Below are 19530 nucleotides of genomic sequence, written 5' to 3'. Positions count from 1 at the left end.
CCCGCCTGGAAGTGCTGTGAGTTCCATGCAGCCGGTGGCAGGGCCCAGTTATCAGGGCAGGAAGCAGAGAAGTGTGACGGGATTTCAGAGAAACAACAGTTGATTTATGCCAGCTGCAGTTGCAAAACTGAGATTGAGCTGCAGCCCCCAATTCACAACACAGAGGGTCCCTCCTCCCACATCCTCCAAGACCGAACACCGCAGAGCCTTAGGGGAATCTGAGCAAACGCTACTGAAACAATCGCTGACACTGACAGGGACTGAAACTGAGTATAGCGAGTGTGATTAATTATGTACAAGAAAATTAAAAAGTTGTTATTAAGGCTTTATATAAAGCAGAGATCCAAGAGGTTTAGATGTCACCTACTGGAAACCAAAGAAAAGCACCTTCTTTGCAACAGGCTAAAGAGATACCTTTATATAATATATCTCCTTTCTAGGAAAGTAGCAGAATATACTTCCAATAATGTTCAGGTGGAGAAATAATCCATAAACACCATGAACAGCCAAGGTGACAAGGTATCTCATAAAGAGAGAGAAAAATCTCCAGAAATGAAGCTTACAGGCATAGAAATATGCAACTTAAATGACAGAGAATTCAGGATGGTACTTCTGAAAAAACTCAGTGAGTTCCAATATGAATCATACCAACAATTTCAGGAATTTAAAAAACAACTGGATGAGTAGAACAAGGACATTGAAACCCTCAAAAAGTACAGATCTCCTGGAGATAAAAAACACACAGCAAGAGTTGAAAAATTAAACTGCAGCTTGGGAAATAGAATCAACCAAATAGAGGAAAGAATCAGTGATATTGAAGACAGAAATCTAGAAATAAATCAGAAGCAAGAAGAGAGAAACTGAAGGATGAAAAATAATGAAAGAAAAATACAAGAACTATCTGATAACATTAGGAGAAGAAACAAGAATAATGGGCATTATCGAAGGCGAGAAAAAGGAGCTGGGACTAGAAAGCATTTTCAGACAAATAGCTGACAAGAGTTTACCAAATCTAAGGAATAAGCTGGAGCTTGGAATTCAAGAAGTCAACAGAACACTCAATTATCTCAACCCAAAAAGGCCTTTATCAAGGCACATTCTATTAAAGTTATCAAAAATCAAAGACAAAGACAATTCTCAGGGCCGCCAGGGAAAAGAAAATGGTAACTTATAGAGGAAAACCCATTAGATTATCATCGGATTTCTCAGTGCAAACAGTACAGGCCAAAAAGGAATGGAATAAAATATTTAAACTATTAAGTGAAAGGAACTACCAGCCTAGAATAATGTATCCAGCTAAGTTCTCCTTTAGATATGAAGGAGAAATTAAGACCTTTTCAGATATACAAAAGTTGAGGGAATTCTCCATTATGAGGTCTGAACCACGGGAAATACTGAAAGGGGTCATCTCACTTCAAAAAAAAAAAAAGACAAAAAAAAACATAATTAGTTATAAAGTGACTATCAGGCAAATGGAAGCAGAGAAGTGTAATCCTTACTAAGAACAGAGCATCATAAGCATAAATAATAAGAAGAGAATTACTATAGCAAATAGTAATGAGCATTCAGCATACATAGAGACAAATTGAGATAACAATGACTGAAAAGAGAAGAATTCAAAGATCCAAACTCGTAATGGGAATTGAGATAAGGCATGTGCAGAAGAAAATGGATGACTATAGATATAACTTTCCTTTACATAATCGTTATTGCAAATGCACAGAGAAGATGCAGAACTGAAGTATATAACATAAAACAAGAAGAACCAGAGGGAAAACCCACAAAAACCAACTAAAATAAAGAAAATAGAAACACAAGGATAAGGAAACAATGGAAACACTAAACTAGAAAGCAAAAGACAAAATGGCTATAAGAAGACCTCGTATTTCAATAATCACCCTAAATGTAAATGGACTGAACTCACCAATAAAAAGGTACAGAGTTGCAGAATGCTGCCTCCAGGAGACACATCTCAGTTCCAAAGACGAATATATACTCAAAGTGAAAAGATGGAAAATAATATTTCAAGCGAATGGCATTAACAGAAAAGTGAGGGTAGCATTACAAATATCGGATGAAATAGGTTTCAAAATAAAAAAGGTAAAGAAAGATACTGAGAAACACTTCATAATGCACGAAGAAGACATAACACTTATTAATATCTATGCTCCCAACCATGGAGCCCCGAAATATGTAAAGCAATTACTAACAGAACTAAAGGGAGAAGCAGATTAAAACACTATCGTAATAGGGGACTATACCCCACTGTTGGATGTGGACAGATCATCCAAACAGAAAATCAATAAGAAAATAATATCTTTAAATGACACATTAGACTAACTGGACATAATTGACATTTACAGAGCTTTCCATCTCCAAACAGCTGCTTATATATTCTTCTCTAGTGCACATGGAATACTCTCAAAAATTGACCACACACTGGGACACAGAGATAGCCTCAGCAAATATGAGGGTTGAAATCATACCAACCATATTCTCTGATCATAATGCTCTGAAACTAGAGTTCGACTCAAAAAGAAAGCAGGAAGAACCACAAATACATAGAGATTAAACAACATGCTACCCAAGAATAACTGGGTCATGGAGAAATAAAAAGAGAGATCAAGAGATACGTAGAAATGAATGATAATGATAGTACAACATATCAAACTTTTGAGACAAGGCAAAAGCAGTCAAAAGAGGAAAGTTCATATCATTACAGGCCTAACTCCAAAAAAAAAGAATGAAACAAAATAAACAATCTAACACTTCATCTTAAAAAAATTAGAAAAGCAAAGACAAATGAAGCTTAAAGTCAGCAGAAGGAAAGAAATCATCAAAATTAAAGGAGAAAAAAAATGAAATTGAAAACAAAAAAAAACGAAAAAAATAAATGCAACAAAGAGCTGGTTCTTTGAGAAGGTTAATAAAACTGACAAACCCCTGGCTAGATTCACTAAAGAAAAAGAGAAAGGACACGAACAAACAAATTAAGGGATGAAAGATGGGAAATTATGACTGATACCGCAGAAATACAAAGTATCATACAAGAATACTATGAAAAAGCATATAGCACCAAATTTAGTAACCAAAAAGAAATGGAACACTACTTAGAAAAATATAACATTCCTAGACTGAACCAAGAAGAATTGTAAAATCTAAACAGACAGATCAGCATCATGGAAATTGAAACAATCATCAAAAACCTACCAAAAAGTAAAAGTACAGGACCAGATGACTTCACCAGTGAATTCTACCAAACATTTAAATATTTAATACCTATTTTCCTCAAACTCTTCCATAAAATCAAAGAGGAGGCAGTACTTCCCAACTCATTTTATGAGGCCAATATTACTCTGATACCAAAACCTGGTAAAGATAACACACACACGCACACAAAAAAAACTACAGACCAATATCTCTCATGAACACAGATTTAAAAATCCTAAATAAGATACTAGTGAACTGAATATCAACATATTAAACATATTAAAAAATATCAACATATTTTAACATATTAAAACATATCAACATATTAAAAAAATTATGCACCATGATCAAGTGAGCCTTACTCCAGAGGCACAGAGATGGTTCAACATAGGCAAATTGATTCATGTGATACATGACGTTAATGACAAAATACAGCATCCATTTAGGATCAAAATACTTAAGAAAATCGATACAGAAGAAAAGTACATTAACATAATAAAGGTCATATATGACAAGCCCTCAGCCAACATTATACCTAATGGTGAAAAACTAAAAAACCTTCCCTCTAAGATCAAGAACTAGGCAAGGCTGTTCACTATTGCCATTGTTATTCAATATAACATTGGAGGTCATAGCGAGTGCAATCAGACAAGAGAAAGATGAAAAAGGCATCCAAAAAGGAAACGAAGAAGTCAAACTTTCACTATTTTGGATAATATGATTCTCTATATAGAAAACTCTAAAGACTCTACATAAATACTACTAGAAACAGTAAGCAAATACAGTAAAATCTCTGGATACAAAATCAATGTTCAAAAATGCATAGCATTCCTATACTCTAATAATAAAGTGTCAGAAAAAGAAGTTGAAGAAATCATTCTTTTTGAATTGCAACATAAAGAATAAAATACCTGGGAATAAATTTAACAAAACTTGTGAAGGCCTAATATAATGAAAACTACAAGACCCTATTAAAAGAAATTGAAGAAGATACAAAGAAATTGAAAGAAATTCCTTGTTCTTAGAGCAGAAGAATCAATATAATTAAAATGGCCATAATATCTAAAGCATTATACAGAATTAATGCAATCCCCATAAAAATCTCATTGACTTTTTTTCAAGAGATAGAACAAAAAAATCATCGGATTTGTATGGAAGCACAAAAGACCCAGAATTGCCAAAGCCATCCTGAGAAAAAAGAATGAGGCTGGAGGCATCACTCTGCCCTACTTCAAATTATACTGCAAATTGACAATAATCAAAACGGCATGGTATTGTCAGCAAAACAAAAACATGGACCAGTGGAACAGAATCGAGAGTTCAGAAGTAAACCCATATTTATATGGGCAAAAAACTTTTAACAGAAAAGCCAAAAACATACAGTGGAGAGAGGAGAGCTTCTTCAATAAATGGTGCTGGGAGAACTGGAAAGCCACCTGCAAAAGAATGAAACTAGACTTTGGCTATCACCACACACCAAAATTAAGTCAGAATGGATTAAGGACCTGAATATGAGACCTGAATCAATAAAATGCATAGAAGAAAACATAAGAACTAAACTAGAAGACCTTGGACTTAAAGAGGATTTTATGATTTTGACCTCTAAAGCAAGGAAAGTAAAAGCAAAAATAAATGAATGAGACTACATCAAACTAAAAAGCTTCTGTTCAGCAAAAAAAAAAAAAAAAAAAATTGTCAGCAAGGTAAAAGGACAAACATCTGAATGGGAAAATATATTTATTTGCCTGGAACGCCTCCGATAAGGGCTTAATATTCAAAATATACAAAGAACTTATAGGACTCAATAACAACAAAAAAACAAAGGATCCAATCAAAAAATGGGCAGAGGACCTGAACAGACACTTCTCCCTAGAGGACATACAAATGACCAACAAATATTTGAAAAGATGCTCAACACCACTAGCTAGCTATTAGGGAAATGCAAATCAAAACCACGATGAGATGCCATCTCACACCTGCTAGAATAGCTATAATCAACGGGACATGTAATAACAAATGCTGGAGATGATGTGGAGAAAAAGGAACCCTCATACACTGCTGGTGGGACTGCAAATTGGTACAGCCACTATGGAAAACAGTATGGAGTTTCCTCAAAAAAACTAAGAATTGATGTACCATATGATCCAGCAATCCCTCTACTAGATATTCATTCAAAATACTTGAAAACTCATATTCAAAAAGTTCTTTGCACGCTGATGTTCATAGCAGCATTATTCAGAGTGGCCAGGACATGGAAACAATCAAAGAGTCCTACAGCAGATGATTGGCTAAAGAAGCAATAGTACACATATACAATGGAATATTACTTAGCCATAGAAGAGATGAAATATTGCCATTTATGACAACATGGATGGACCTCAAAATAATCATACTAAGTGAAATAAACCATACAGAAAAAGCTGAAAATCACATATCACTTATGTGGGATATAAACCTATGAGCAACTAATGAACAGGACAAACAAAGAGATACTCATGGACATGGACTATATAGACTAGTGGTTACAGAGGGTAGGGATGGAGGGAGGGGGAGGTAGATAGAGTAAAAGAGGTCAATTATAAGGGGGAAGGGGGAGAGTGAAGTAGGTAAAGGAAATAAAATATATGGTAGCTGAAGGAAACTGGACTTTGAGTGGTAAACACAATAGAATATACAGATGTTGTTATAATGTACACCTGAAAATTATAAAATTGTATTAACTAGTTACCCCAATAAACTTAATTATAAAAAAAATGTATCTAATAGATAAACTGCAAAGGAATATAATAAAATTTTAGCATAGGTGGGAATAAAAATTTTAAACTAGTTCTTGACAATTACCTTTTGCTTACAGAGACAAACAAAAAGAGTATGTATGTTCTAATTTCCTAAAGCCAATAAATCTTTTTTCATAATAATCCCTCGCTGTTGGTGAGATTATTGAAAGCTGACAATTCACATACTGTGAGTGGCAAAGTAAATTGCTACTTTATCCCTTTGATTAACCACTATGTCAAAATTGCTGAAAGTCACAAAACTGCTCATTTCCCCCCCTAACCTACTATTTAAAGAAGTAAAAATTTATTTTAGCAAAATAATTTACAAGAGGAAAAAATATTCATGAGACAGTTTGTCATTCTTTTGTGGCAAAGTGTAATATTTAGAAATAATCTAAATGCTGGACGAGAAAATGATACTTGTTAGTGTAAGGCATCATTATCTTTAAATATTTTTTTTCAAAATGTAATTACAAAGATTATACAACATGGACTAAGTTATAATATAATAATAGCTACAACTGTTTCTATAATAATGATTAATGAAACTATAAAATTGAATGATGTGTGCTAAATTGAATGAAAAAATATTCAGGAGTGATTGAAAAAATGATCATATTTTTCTTTTATTTGTGATATTTTACAGAATAAAATATTTCTTAGTCTTCTTTTCTGTTCTAGTTCCTTATTCCAATAGGAACAGAACAATAAAAATCTGCACAAATAATCAGATATTTGGAAAAGAAAAAAAGATATTGTATATTGAAGTTATGTGGATATATGTACCATATTTCTGTAGTACTTTCCATCTTTTCTGCATTTACCTTAATGTTCTGTATACAGACTATTTTGTAAATCCTACCTTGCAAAATGTAGCCATATTCTCCATGTAATTCTCAGCTCCAGATAGAAAAAGGATCTGTCAAGAATAAAGACTGCAGACTAAATAGAGAAGAAATAAATCAATTTTAGCTATATTTTCCAAAGCAGTAGGTACTATCTTTTATAAATTACTATGACCCAAGACAGTAAACCATGTAATAAAAGAAGCAGCTAACAATTTTGGTCAGGGAATATCTTTTAAAATACAAATCTGAGTGAACTCAGTATTTTTATTTGATAGCCAATAAAAGTTCTCTCTTCCACTTATGTGTTGTTTCTTCATTATTAATTGTCTGTTTTAGAGGTGTCATGCCAGTCATTTAAGGTTCTATTTTTGGGAGGAGTTATTCTTTTATACATATATTTTTGAACTTGTCATATGACCGATATGTGCTACTCTAACAAACATTATTTTGAACTTTGGTGGTCACAGTGAAAAATAAACTTTAAACTGCATAATACTTTTAAATATTCATTAAATATTCTTTACATAATTAATAAAATGCAGACATTTCTGAAATCCATGAGAATCTGAACTTTTTCTCCATTTAAGTTGCCAACAAGGCTCACCGTTGGTCCCATAAATGTTTCTATTTAAATAGAGAGGTTTCTTAGTATTTCTATTTTGATCCTATATTTTAGAATGCTCAATATTATTACATAAAAGAAAATGTCAGATTCATTTAATTACTAAGTGTAACTATTTTATGTGGTATCTTATCATATCTTTAATGTTTAATGCAATTTAGAGTCTTATGAGCCACTCATGGTTAAAAGCCATATCAGCCTTACTGAGAAAAGAATACATGTTTTACTTCATTCTATCATTAGGATAATTAGTGTATTCCGTATGTTCCCAGGTATTTTTTAACAGACTCAATGCATTTCCTACATGCTCTCACTGAAGAGAAAGTTATGTTAGGCATTCTATGTATACAAATACCTTATCTAAAAAGCATATTAAGTTGTGATCAGTCCTGACCACCAAGCTGTATATCCATTTGTAATACACATTTGCAATTTCTTTTGAATAGGTAACTGGAAACAGAACACTGAGAAATTAAGCGTAATTATACTTCGAATGTATGCAATACTTTACAATTTTTAAAGCACTTTAACAAATCTGTATTAGAAAATTATGTCACATACTTAAGCCTATTTCCAAGACAAATAAGTTGTATTTGCCTAATACAACATATCATTACTAATGACAAGCAGAACTATAGCTGTAATGCTAATTTTGTTTCAAGATGTGTAATGTTTCTGAGATGTATGTATCATACTAAAGATGCTGGAACAGAGGAAAAGGTAACAAATTTTCATAGAAATCAAAACTTCAATAAAACAACTATGGTTAAAAAGTGTTATTTGCGAATTGCTGCAGTTAATAATAATATGAGAACACTAAATGCCTGAGGTTAAGTAAGATAAGTACTTTCTCCAGAAAACTTTTATTGATTACCCTCAAGTTCAAGTTCAAGAATATATCACCTCATCCCTTATTCATGATCATAAATACCTGTATTTGTCCCATTGCAATTTTAAAATACGGACTTTTTTTTAGATTAAAGTTTTTCTAACCAGAGATTTTGAACTTGAGGACAAAGATAATCACTGTTTCATTCACTATTTTATTCCTAGCACATAGTGTATTTTATGCCTGTTAGGTGAACATCACAGTTTATGTTGAATGACTCGGATCCTATGGTTACAGTATTGCCCTATTCCTAATAGTCAACAAGATGACTTGAATACTGAGACTTCTTAGGACTAAGCCTTCCTAGTACTGTGAAACCAAAAGTTTAGTCATCGATGCATCCTTCAGGTTGATTTAGGACCTAAACTGTGGATGAAGAAAAGGGGTTCTATGTAAAATAACCTCACTCAATCATCTGATAATATGTTCCTAACTGGTCAGGTCATGGTGGATGGTCATGCTCCTGGCCTACAACTTTTTTAGTGAAGGGTTTTAAGTCAGCTTTGTCCTTTGTTCTTCTGAATCTAGGTTTAACATATGTTTGAAATATCAGAAGTCATATCCCTTGAAGGGAGTATTAACCCTGAAAAAATGACATAGTCTTTTAACTATTTTATAATCCAATCCATGCCTTGCTTTTTCCAATCTTTCTTACATCCTCTCCTTAATTTCAAATACATAAAAAAAGCTGCAAAAATGTATTCTCTGGAACATCTCAGATCTTGCTCCCCAGCATATGTCATCAGTTTGGCTCAAATAAACTCCTATAAAAATTCTCAAATAAAAATTATGTAAAATGAATGAATAATAAGCAGTAAATAAATGAGACTGCTATTATCTTTATTATTATCATTATTATTTTTTATTTCTACTAAAACAAATATACTCTAATTTACAAGAACAGCCAGTATTACCAGATTGGGAAGTCCTGGAACTCCTGGACCTCAATTCTTGGTTCCAGTTGTTGATGAATTGAAGGCAGATTCCCAGCAGTTTGCAAGCAAGCTAGTGTTATTCAGAGCAAAAGTACACTTCTTAGGTTGGAGAGTAGGCTGCCAAGAGAGAGAGAGATCAGCCCCAAAGTCTCCTGGTTCAGGCTTTGCTTTTTTTTTTTTTTTTTTCTGAAAGAAAATTTAATTGAGCTCATGTTATTGTGTCATGTAATGAATATTGGCAAGCCAATAGATAGGAAGATTAATTACAAAAGTCAGAAGCTCATTCACTCAAATTTCTCTGGGCTGAGAAAGGGAACTCATATAATGTAGTAATTTGTTTATTTAAATGTGTTGCTGTAGCAAAAGCTTTGGAGTGTGGACAGTAAGTAACACACTAGTAGGTCTAGTACACTTTTCATGAAATATTTAAAATACCATTTATCTCACATAAGCAAAATGATAAACAGACAAGAATATTTATTGCAACACTGTTTAAATTTTGAGTACAATTTATATGCATATGTGAAATGTAGATATTTATTATTAAAAGTAAACAAGTACAGATATAGAAAATATTACTTGTCAAAAGTCTTTCAAATAATTAAAATCTTTTAAAAATAAAGCTTGGAATTGGTTATGGTAGTGGCCGAATTTATAATACAAATAGAGAAGCATATATCAAGACTTTTCCCTCAGACTTGGTTCTAAAATATTTACCATTCAGGACCAAAGATCAGCATTCTTTGGTGATAGTTTTAGGGTCTAATATATCATTTTACTCATGTCCAATCTAAAAATGTGGGAACCTTCAGTAGATTTGGGGGTAAAAATAACCACATTGAATAATGCAAGTCTCAATCTTAGGGTGTAAGGTTTAGACTACAGCAAATGTACCATGTGCTAAAATTATAATACAAACTTTGGATAAAGTTTTTACATTTGTCTTTCATAATTTTCTATTTTTCTTGGAAATTTACTGTAATTCTTCTATAAATTTTCACTCAATTTCAGCTAGTCTTTATATACTGCAGTTCTATTGATTTAAACATGCCCTTTATTTTAATTTATTTAGAATCTTTTAGTATCTAAGGAGAACAACTGCTAAAAAAGCGATACTTTTTTCTTGGTGGAACACATTTTTTAAAATTTTTATTTTATTAGTTTCAAGCATACAGTACATTCGTTAGACATTTATACAGTTTATAAAATGATCCCCCAATTGTCCTTTCCTCTGGTTCTACACCTGGCCATTACATGAAGCCTAACTGCATTCCCTATGCTGGGTTCCCCACCCCTGTGACTATCTATCAACTACTAATTTGTACTTCTACTTCAGGCTTTTTTATTCTGCTTGCAAGGTTCTTGTCCTCCCCTTGTCACTGTAACCCTTCCCCTATAAGCCTTCACTGACAGATAGATTTCTTATATATCCTTCTCTCTGAGCATGTGCATACCCATAATGCACTTGGTTTGCCCATAAGGAGGGGGGGGGGTCAACACTGCAATGTGAATTTATTATAATGATTGTATAATGAAGCAAAGGTGAATTCTAGGTCATACCAGCTGTCTTTCTGCATATGCCTATGCTGGGGAATTTCCCTATCATTGCCTTGCAATTGTGTCAGGTTTGATGGTTAAGTTACGCTACTGTTTCAAGGCTATTTTTCATTTTGGCTGCTCTTGGGAGGGCCCCTACTGTAACTCCTACCTCAAAAGAAGCTGATGTTTTCTTAAAATACACTATTATGTGAACTGCAGAGAGCAGGATGCTACCATATTTCCTTAATAACACTATAAATTCTAAGACTAACGATAACTGATTTGGGGCTTGAAGTCTATTTTAAATTTTGAGACAACTTAATTGGAAACTTTTTCTATTTGTTGATGTCTGCTTTTCATAATCTTACCCTCTCCTCAGCTATCACTTCCAAATATTATGTACAATTCAACTTAATTGTTTACTAAAAAGATGAATATTAAGTACCCGATAAAATGTGCTAGTTACTAAGTTAAAAACCAGATGTCCCTTATTTTTGAATTTTGTTTCTCAAGGTGAGCCCCCAGCTAACAATTGTATTATTATTATTATTATTATTATTATTATTTAATTGCTACTGTAAGAAACTACCACCAACTTAGTGGATTAAAACAACATAAATTTATTACCTTACGGTTATTTAGATCAAAAGTCCTACATGAGTGACATTGGATTAATATCAATATTTTACTAGGGTTCCAGTTTTGTTTTTTTTCTGGAGGCTCTAGGACAGCAGTCCCCATTCTTTTTGGCACCAGGAATCCATGCTTCTATGAGAATTTAATGCCTGATGACCTGAGGTGGAGCTGAGGCAGTGACGCTAGCCCTGAGGAATGGCTATAAATACAGATGAAGCTTCTCTGGCCCACTGCTCACCTCCTGTTGTGCAGCTTGGTTCTAAACAGGCCACAGACCAGTACTGGTCTGCAGCCCAGGGGTTAGGGATCCCTGCTCTAGAGAATAAATCGAGTGTTTTCCTTCTTTATTTTCTAGAAAGCGTCACCATTCCTTGACTCATGGTTTCTTTTTTCTACCTTCAAAGATAGAAAAAGGCCTTCTCATGTCACATCTCTCTGATCTATATTCTGCCATTTTCTCCTCCTTTTAAAGACTCATGGTTATATTGTACCCATTCTAATAACCTAGGATAATATCCCCATCTTAACGTCCTTAACTTTAGTCATAACTACATAGCCTCTTTTGTTATATAAGGTAACATACTCATAATTCCAGGTTTTAGGATGTGGACATGTTCGAGAAGGCAGTAATTGTCCACCACACACCCTATCACAAATTGGAGTTGTCAGGGATACTCCACCAGATATTCGATGTCTGAGTGATTTTTTTTTTTTTCTGTACAAAGAGAACCATTTGTGAGCCACATAATTTGATATTAGAATCAGTTGGATTTTTGTTGAAATTCCAACTACCTGTACCCTAATCCTGGTTTATTAAAACAGTTTCTGAAGGTTATGTCTCAAGGGATGAAAAATTTACTGGGTTCACAAAGTCCAGTAACTAATAGTTCTGAGAATCAAATCTATTATTTTCCATTTGTTCACTGACACCCTCTGGCCTACAGGTAACCCTTGGTCATTGCTTACCTTTACCAAGGCCTTGCCTGCATTTTTGTCCTTTGTTCCTTTCACTGTTTACATTTTGAATTCTCCGCTGGTGATTTTTATCTCACTTACCTTGGATATTATACTTTGGACTGCGACTTAGTGATTTTACTTTCAATACGGTTTTTAATAGAAGTTAAGAGTATGGATTTCGGAGATTCTTTGATGTGAATTTAGGCTTTTCTACTTGTGTTTTCATCTTAGACAAGTAAACTTTGCCGAGTGTTATTGTGGGCATGTAGACCAAAATAAGTGGGGAGTTCTATGGAACATAACTTAATAAGGTGATCTGATCATAAATTCCTAACTGGGCAGGTCATGGGGGAGGGAATCACGCCCCAGGCCTATAATTTTTTAGTAAAAGATTTGCCTTTGGCTTAAGCAAGCCCTGTCCATTGTTTCTGTGTATCTAGATTAACACATCTTTGAAGTAAGCCACTCTCAAGAGATCACATATCTTATTAGCTATCCTGTAATCCATTCCCTGCCTTGCTCCTACCTCTTATGGTCCCCTTTTAATTTCAAATGCATAAAAGAAGCTGCCACTGGTATTCTGCAGGGCATTTAACACCTTGCTCCCTGGTATATGTCATCAGTTTGTCTCAAATAAACTCTTATAAAAATTCTCTACTTGCTTGGACTTATCCTATATTGATATCGTCATCTATAAAATTGTTGTTATTATTATTATTATTTACCATGACCAAGTAGTATAAATGCCCAAATGCACTGGTGGTTTAACATGTAAAAATCAATGTAATATACCACATTAATAGAAAGGAAGAAAAAGGTCATATGAATTGATGCAGAAAACAAAATATTTGAGAACATCTAACTCTCTTTTATAATGAAAACACCATAACTAAAAGTGAAAAGATGTTCCTCAGCATAAAGACTATTGATGAATAAACCACAACTAACATTATACTACATAATCAAAGATTGAAAGATTTTTTTTTTTTTTTTTTTACCCAAGATGAGTATATCTACAAGGTAAAGCTAAAGCTATTCACTTTCACCACATCTATTCAACACAGTATGTGAAGTTCTACATAGAGCAATTAGGCAAGAAAAATAAATAAAACATATCCAGTTTTAAAAGAAGAAATTTAAGCATCTCTTTCACAGATGACATAATCATATACACATACAACATACGTACATACATACTTATATACATACTTACTTACACACACACACACACACACACACACACATAAAACCTTAAAGAACACACATACATAAACACACAACTTTTGGAGTTAAACAAATTCAGCAAGTTTGCAGGATACAAAGTCAACATGTAGAAATCAATTGTAACTTTATACATTAGCAATGAACAATTGAAAAGAAATGAAGAAATCCATTACATTTGCAATAACATAAAAAATAATAAAATACTTAGAAATATATTTATGACCAATGAGGCAATAAAATTCTTAATTGAAAGCTTAAAATGACATTGCTGAAAGAAATCAAAGAATAAGCAAAGAAATGGAAAGATATCTCATATTCATGAATTGGAAGATTATATTGTTAAGAAGACAATACTAATACAAATTAATATGCAGATTCAATTCAATCTCTACCAAATGCCATTGGCATTTTTTTATGGCATTTTTTTTTTTTTACAGAAATAGAAAAACACATGCTAAAATTTATTCAGAATTCCAAGGGACCCTGAAAAAACAAAACAATCTTGAAAAGAAAGAATCAAGTTGATGGACTTTACTTCCTGACTTCAAAACTTAAATCAATACTAATTAAAAAGTTATGGTACTGGCATAAGGGTAGATATATATATAGTAGGATAATGACATAGAATAAGACCCCGGAAATAAACTCTCAAATATATGACCATGTCAAAAACATTCAATGGGGAAAGAACAGTTTCTTAAACAAATGCTGGGAAAACTGAATATCTACATACAGAAGAATGAAGTTGAAATCTTATCTCACTTCATATACAGAAATTAGATCAACATAAATCAAACACAAACATTTAAAAACTAAAACTATAACATTCTTAGAAGAAAACAGAGGGGGAAATCTTCATGACCTTGGATTTGATAATGGCTTCTTGTGTATGATCTCATAGTAGTATTATTCACAGTAGCAAAAGATAGAAACAACAAAATGTCTATGGATGGATGAATAAACAAAATGTGTCACATATATACAACGAAATATTATTCAGCCTTAAAAAGGGATAAAATTCTGATACACACTACCCCTTGAATGAACCTTGAAAACTTTATGTTAATTTTTATGCACCAAACACAAAAGAACAAATGTATGATTTCATCTACATAAAATAATTAGAATAGGTCAATTCAGAGACAAAAAAATAGGATTGAATTTACCAGGGGCCTAAGGGGGCAAAAATAGAGTTATTGCTTAACAAAAACAGAGTTTCTGTTTGGAGTGATGAAAAGATTCTGGAAATTCATTTGTCCAAACTTGTAGGATATACAACACCAAAGGTGAATTGTAATGTAAACTATGGACTTTGAGTGATTATGATGTGTCAATATAGATGCATCAATTGTAACAAATTCACCATTCTGGTGGGTGATATTGATAATGGGGGAGACTATGGATATTTGGGGGCAGAGAGTATATGGAAATTTTTTTTTGCCTGTCTCTTAATTTTGCCATAAATCTAAAATTGTTAAAAAATAAAGTTTTAAAATAAAATAACTGAGCACATCAATGAAATATTTTTTCATATAAAATAATTAAGATATATAAATTAAAGTACAAAAAATTAACTTTTTACTTAACTTTTTAACCTTTTCTCTCACTAAATTAAAAAGGCAGAGATTAATCATATTGCTTGTTTGATAATTTATAAACTTTGGAATGTCATGAGACATCCATACAAAAAGTAAATGATAAATATAGTTCATTGAACAGAAATGTACAGATATTACTTATATATAAATGTTGATGTGTTAAAAGGAATTACAATATAGTTTGATTATGTATAATGTAAAATAATATATGAGAGGAATTGTATTACTTTTTATTTCTGTGAATTTTGCATACTATTTCAATGATATATAGAACAAATGGAATAGAACTGACTTATGTTTATAATTGGAGATGTTTTCCCTGCAGGGTAAAATGAAAATAATACGAGATGATTTTATTCCTCTACCAAAGTAAAACAGGTACTTAGTTCAAGCATTTAGTTTTAAAGCCCCAGATTCATGCTGCAATTAAAATAAAAGTAGCATAAGACTCATTGTTCATTAATAGAAATTATCTTTTAGAACACATAATGTTTTATGGTATAAATCTAAGGAAGTATTTAAGATACATGGTCTACATTTCATTATATTAAACCATAGCTTTTCATTGAGAATCTCATCAAGTGACTAAGAGCTCCTAATGTAATAGTCACTTAACAACATGACAGTCTCCATGGAAACCAAACAGCAAGATATGAATATAATAATGTAGGCTAATGTACTGTATTTTAATAGTTTAGGAGTTCTTCAAAGCACCAATACATTATTTTCTAAAAATATGTGTGATATTAAATCAATGTAATTTTTAAATGGGAAAATCAAATAATTTCTTATATAGGGTCTATTACTGTCAACTACGAAATAATTTATGTGAGTCATTATTTAAAACAACCCCTATTTACCACTGTAAAGAAGCTTGTTTTGGGAAATAAGGCTACATGGTTAATTATCTACAATCATTGATTATAAGGAAAGCCAAGTAGGAGAGAGCAACAAACACACTTTATAATGGAAATTTGTAATATGATGTTAATGCTGAGAATGGCAATGAAAATACTATAATATGTACCAGGAGATCTGTTAAGATTTTTCATATTAAAATACATGCCATGCGAGAAGATATAAATATATTTCTACATTATTGATGAGGAAATTAGGCTATAGAAAAGTTAAATTAAAAAAAAAAGTGTAGGAACTGAGAGATTGGGTTCTTATTTCAATCCCTCATTTATAGTAGTAAAAGAAATTAGATATAGTGAATATTTATTATCATGTGTTTAATATAAAGTAAGAGTGACCATGTTTTAATTTCATTTTATTTGTCAATAGGGGAGAAATTCTTAAATACCTATTAACAACAACAATAGCAAAAAAAGACAGCTTGATCAAATCAAGCAGTAAAAAAATGAAATTAGAAATAAAGACAATAAGAGGAAATTTTTTTTTGTAATTTAAGGTATGTAGTGACTATAAGATTTATATCTTTAAAAACAATTGAAATTTTTTTTATCATATCTAGAAAACTTTAAAGAACTTTTTTTTATCAGTAAACATACAGCCCTTTTCATAAATTTTTTACCAACTATTTTAAGAACAATTTCATAAGCAGAAAAGTCCCAAGAACTATACAGTAAAATTATATCATCAACATTTAAATTCTTTCAGTAATTATGCTGTGTTTCCTTTATTAAATATCTATATATCAATTTTTTATCTAATCCACAATGTATCTTAAATACTATGTATTTCTAACTTTTCGATATTAGTAGATTTTATGCCTAAACATTTCAAGATTATTAACTGGAGATAAAGTGTTATTAACTAGAGTTAAATTTTATTTTTAAATAGTATTCAAAATATGTTACATGTTTTTTTTTTTGAGGTAAAATTTCACACAATATTTTTAAACGTATCATTTGATGAGTCTTTACAAATGCATATACCTGTGTAACCCAGATCCTTATGAAGTTATTTAATTACCATCAGCACACAAGTTCTCTCATACCTCTTCCTCGTCAATCTTAACTCCACCATCAAATTTTTCAGTTTTTTTATTTATAATAAATTAATCTTGTCTTTTATAGACCTTTTTATAAATGTGATTACAGAATATGCACTCTCTCATGTTTATGTAGCCTCTTTTATTTGGCAAAATGTTTTTGAAAATCACTCATATGGTTGTGTATCCTTTTTATTTCTGAGTAATATTCAATTGATGAATATGCCAATTTTTTTAAGTAAAAATTTCAATGTCTTATTATTGGAAACCTGAGCCATTTCCAACTTTTGGCTATTATAAATAAAGTTGTTATTAACATTCTCGCGTAATCATTTTGTATACATGGTTTAATTTCTCTTGATTAAATATGTAATTGTGAAATTGCTAGGTCATTTGGCAGTTATATTGTAAGTTTTATAAGAAACTGTCAGACTTTTGTTATAGTGATTATACTACTTTTTGTCTACAATAAAGTATAAAAGCCTCAGTTCTCTGCTCTTTTTTCTGGTGAATGTATAGTTTGGTTTTAATATGCATATCCTTAATAGGTAATGATGTTTAACACTTTTTTTTTAAGCTTTTTACTTTTTTGTATACCATTCTTCTGTTATTGTCTGTTACTCCCCCTTTTTATAGGGTTGTTTACTGTCTTAGTATTAAGTTATGGGTGTATTTTTCATATTCGGCATATACATTTTGCAATTTATTTTCTCCATCTGAGGCATCCTTATTCATTTTCTTAATAACAAAAATGAAACATTTTTATTGTATTTTATTGTATATATGTATATCACATTGTGGGTTCACCTGCCATATTTAGATTTCTTTCTGTCACCACATATTTGACACCTTTTACCACATTTACCTCCCTCCCCCATCCCCTCTTCTCTTACATTCTGGTAGCCACTAGTCTATTGTCCATGTCCATGATAATATACATTTTGTAAAGATTATAGTCATTATAGTCTGGGCTTGGTTTTGTAATTTATGTCTACACCCAAGTTGTAATTATATCTTATTGCTATAATTTTAATGTTTAAAGTTGTGTTCATCTTTAATTAGTTTTTGTATATGGTGTCTGCTGTTTTTTGTAGAGCATGCTTTTCTGTCCTTTACTTCCAACTTGCTTAAATCTTTATACTTAAAGTGTATCTCCTATAGTTGTGCCTTATTTTCTCACAAATTTTGATGACCTTCAACTTACTTTGTTTCTCTACTTCTATTTTTCTAACATATTTTTCATTAATTAAATATTTTTGCTAGACTCAGATTTCCATATATATATATTGGCTCTTTAAATATCTTAATTAAAACATAACCGACTTGCAATAATCTGCACACATTAAAAGTACACAATTAGATGAATTTAGACATAGGAACAGACCCATGTAACAATTACCACAATCAACATAATAAACATCACCCACATTCTTCTCTTTATAAACCTGTTCTCCTATCACCAAGCAACCATTGATTTGTTTTTTTTGTTACTGTAGATGAGAATCGTTCAAGAGCAGCATTGTTAAAATTTTGGGCTGCACAGTCTTATGTATTGTAGGTTATTTTGTAGCACCTCTGGCCTCTACCTTCTAGGCTCCTCCACCTGCTCAGGTCAGGACTCACCTCATTATATTCACAATATGGTTACCTGCATATTTCTTACCCAAACCAGTCTATTCTCTTGACTTTATCATAAACAACGTATCAACAGAGAAGGCAATCTGGGTAAGTCATAGTCGAAGGAATAAGGAGAATCAAATGGATATGAGTTCTAGGTACTGTTAACCAAACTGGTTCAGGCTTTAATAAAAAACAAAGACATTTATATGGGTAAAAAGAGTTGCAATCCTGGAAACACAGATTCAAGTAGCAATCAATTGTGTACCCTAGAAAGAACAAAGAAAGGCAGGGTTTTAAAAGGCAAAATCCACAAAGTGTAACTCTTTTATGCAAATGAAGGATAGCTGGCCAGGTTAACAAGGATTGGTTAGTTTCAAAATGCAAACAAGGGAGGCAAAAAATACAAGAAAGGAAGTAAAGTCAACATATATCTATCTATGCAGCAGTTGTTCCAGTATGTTTATGATACAGCCTCTAGCTGAGTTTAACAACAGGTTTAGTGACTTAATAGCAGCTCTGATAACTGAGGTTCAAGACGTGCATAGGCCCCATTTCCTTAATAGCTTCTTGATTCTATTTTAAATGATTCTCTTAGCAATGTTTATTCTATTTTTCTCCATTATCAGAACAATATCAATTATTAAGATGTTTTCTATCTTTGAGAAATCTATAATATAGATCACAAAACATGATCTCATTTGGTCCACAATTCAACCCA

This window comes from Rousettus aegyptiacus, unplaced genomic scaffold (assembly GCF_014176215.1).
Source record: "Rousettus aegyptiacus isolate mRouAeg1 unplaced genomic scaffold, mRouAeg1.p scaffold_m13_p_10, whole genome shotgun sequence".
In the NCBI taxonomy this organism is placed as follows: domain Eukaryota; kingdom Metazoa; phylum Chordata; class Mammalia; order Chiroptera; family Pteropodidae; genus Rousettus; species Rousettus aegyptiacus.
This window is presented reverse-complemented; position numbering follows the sequence as displayed.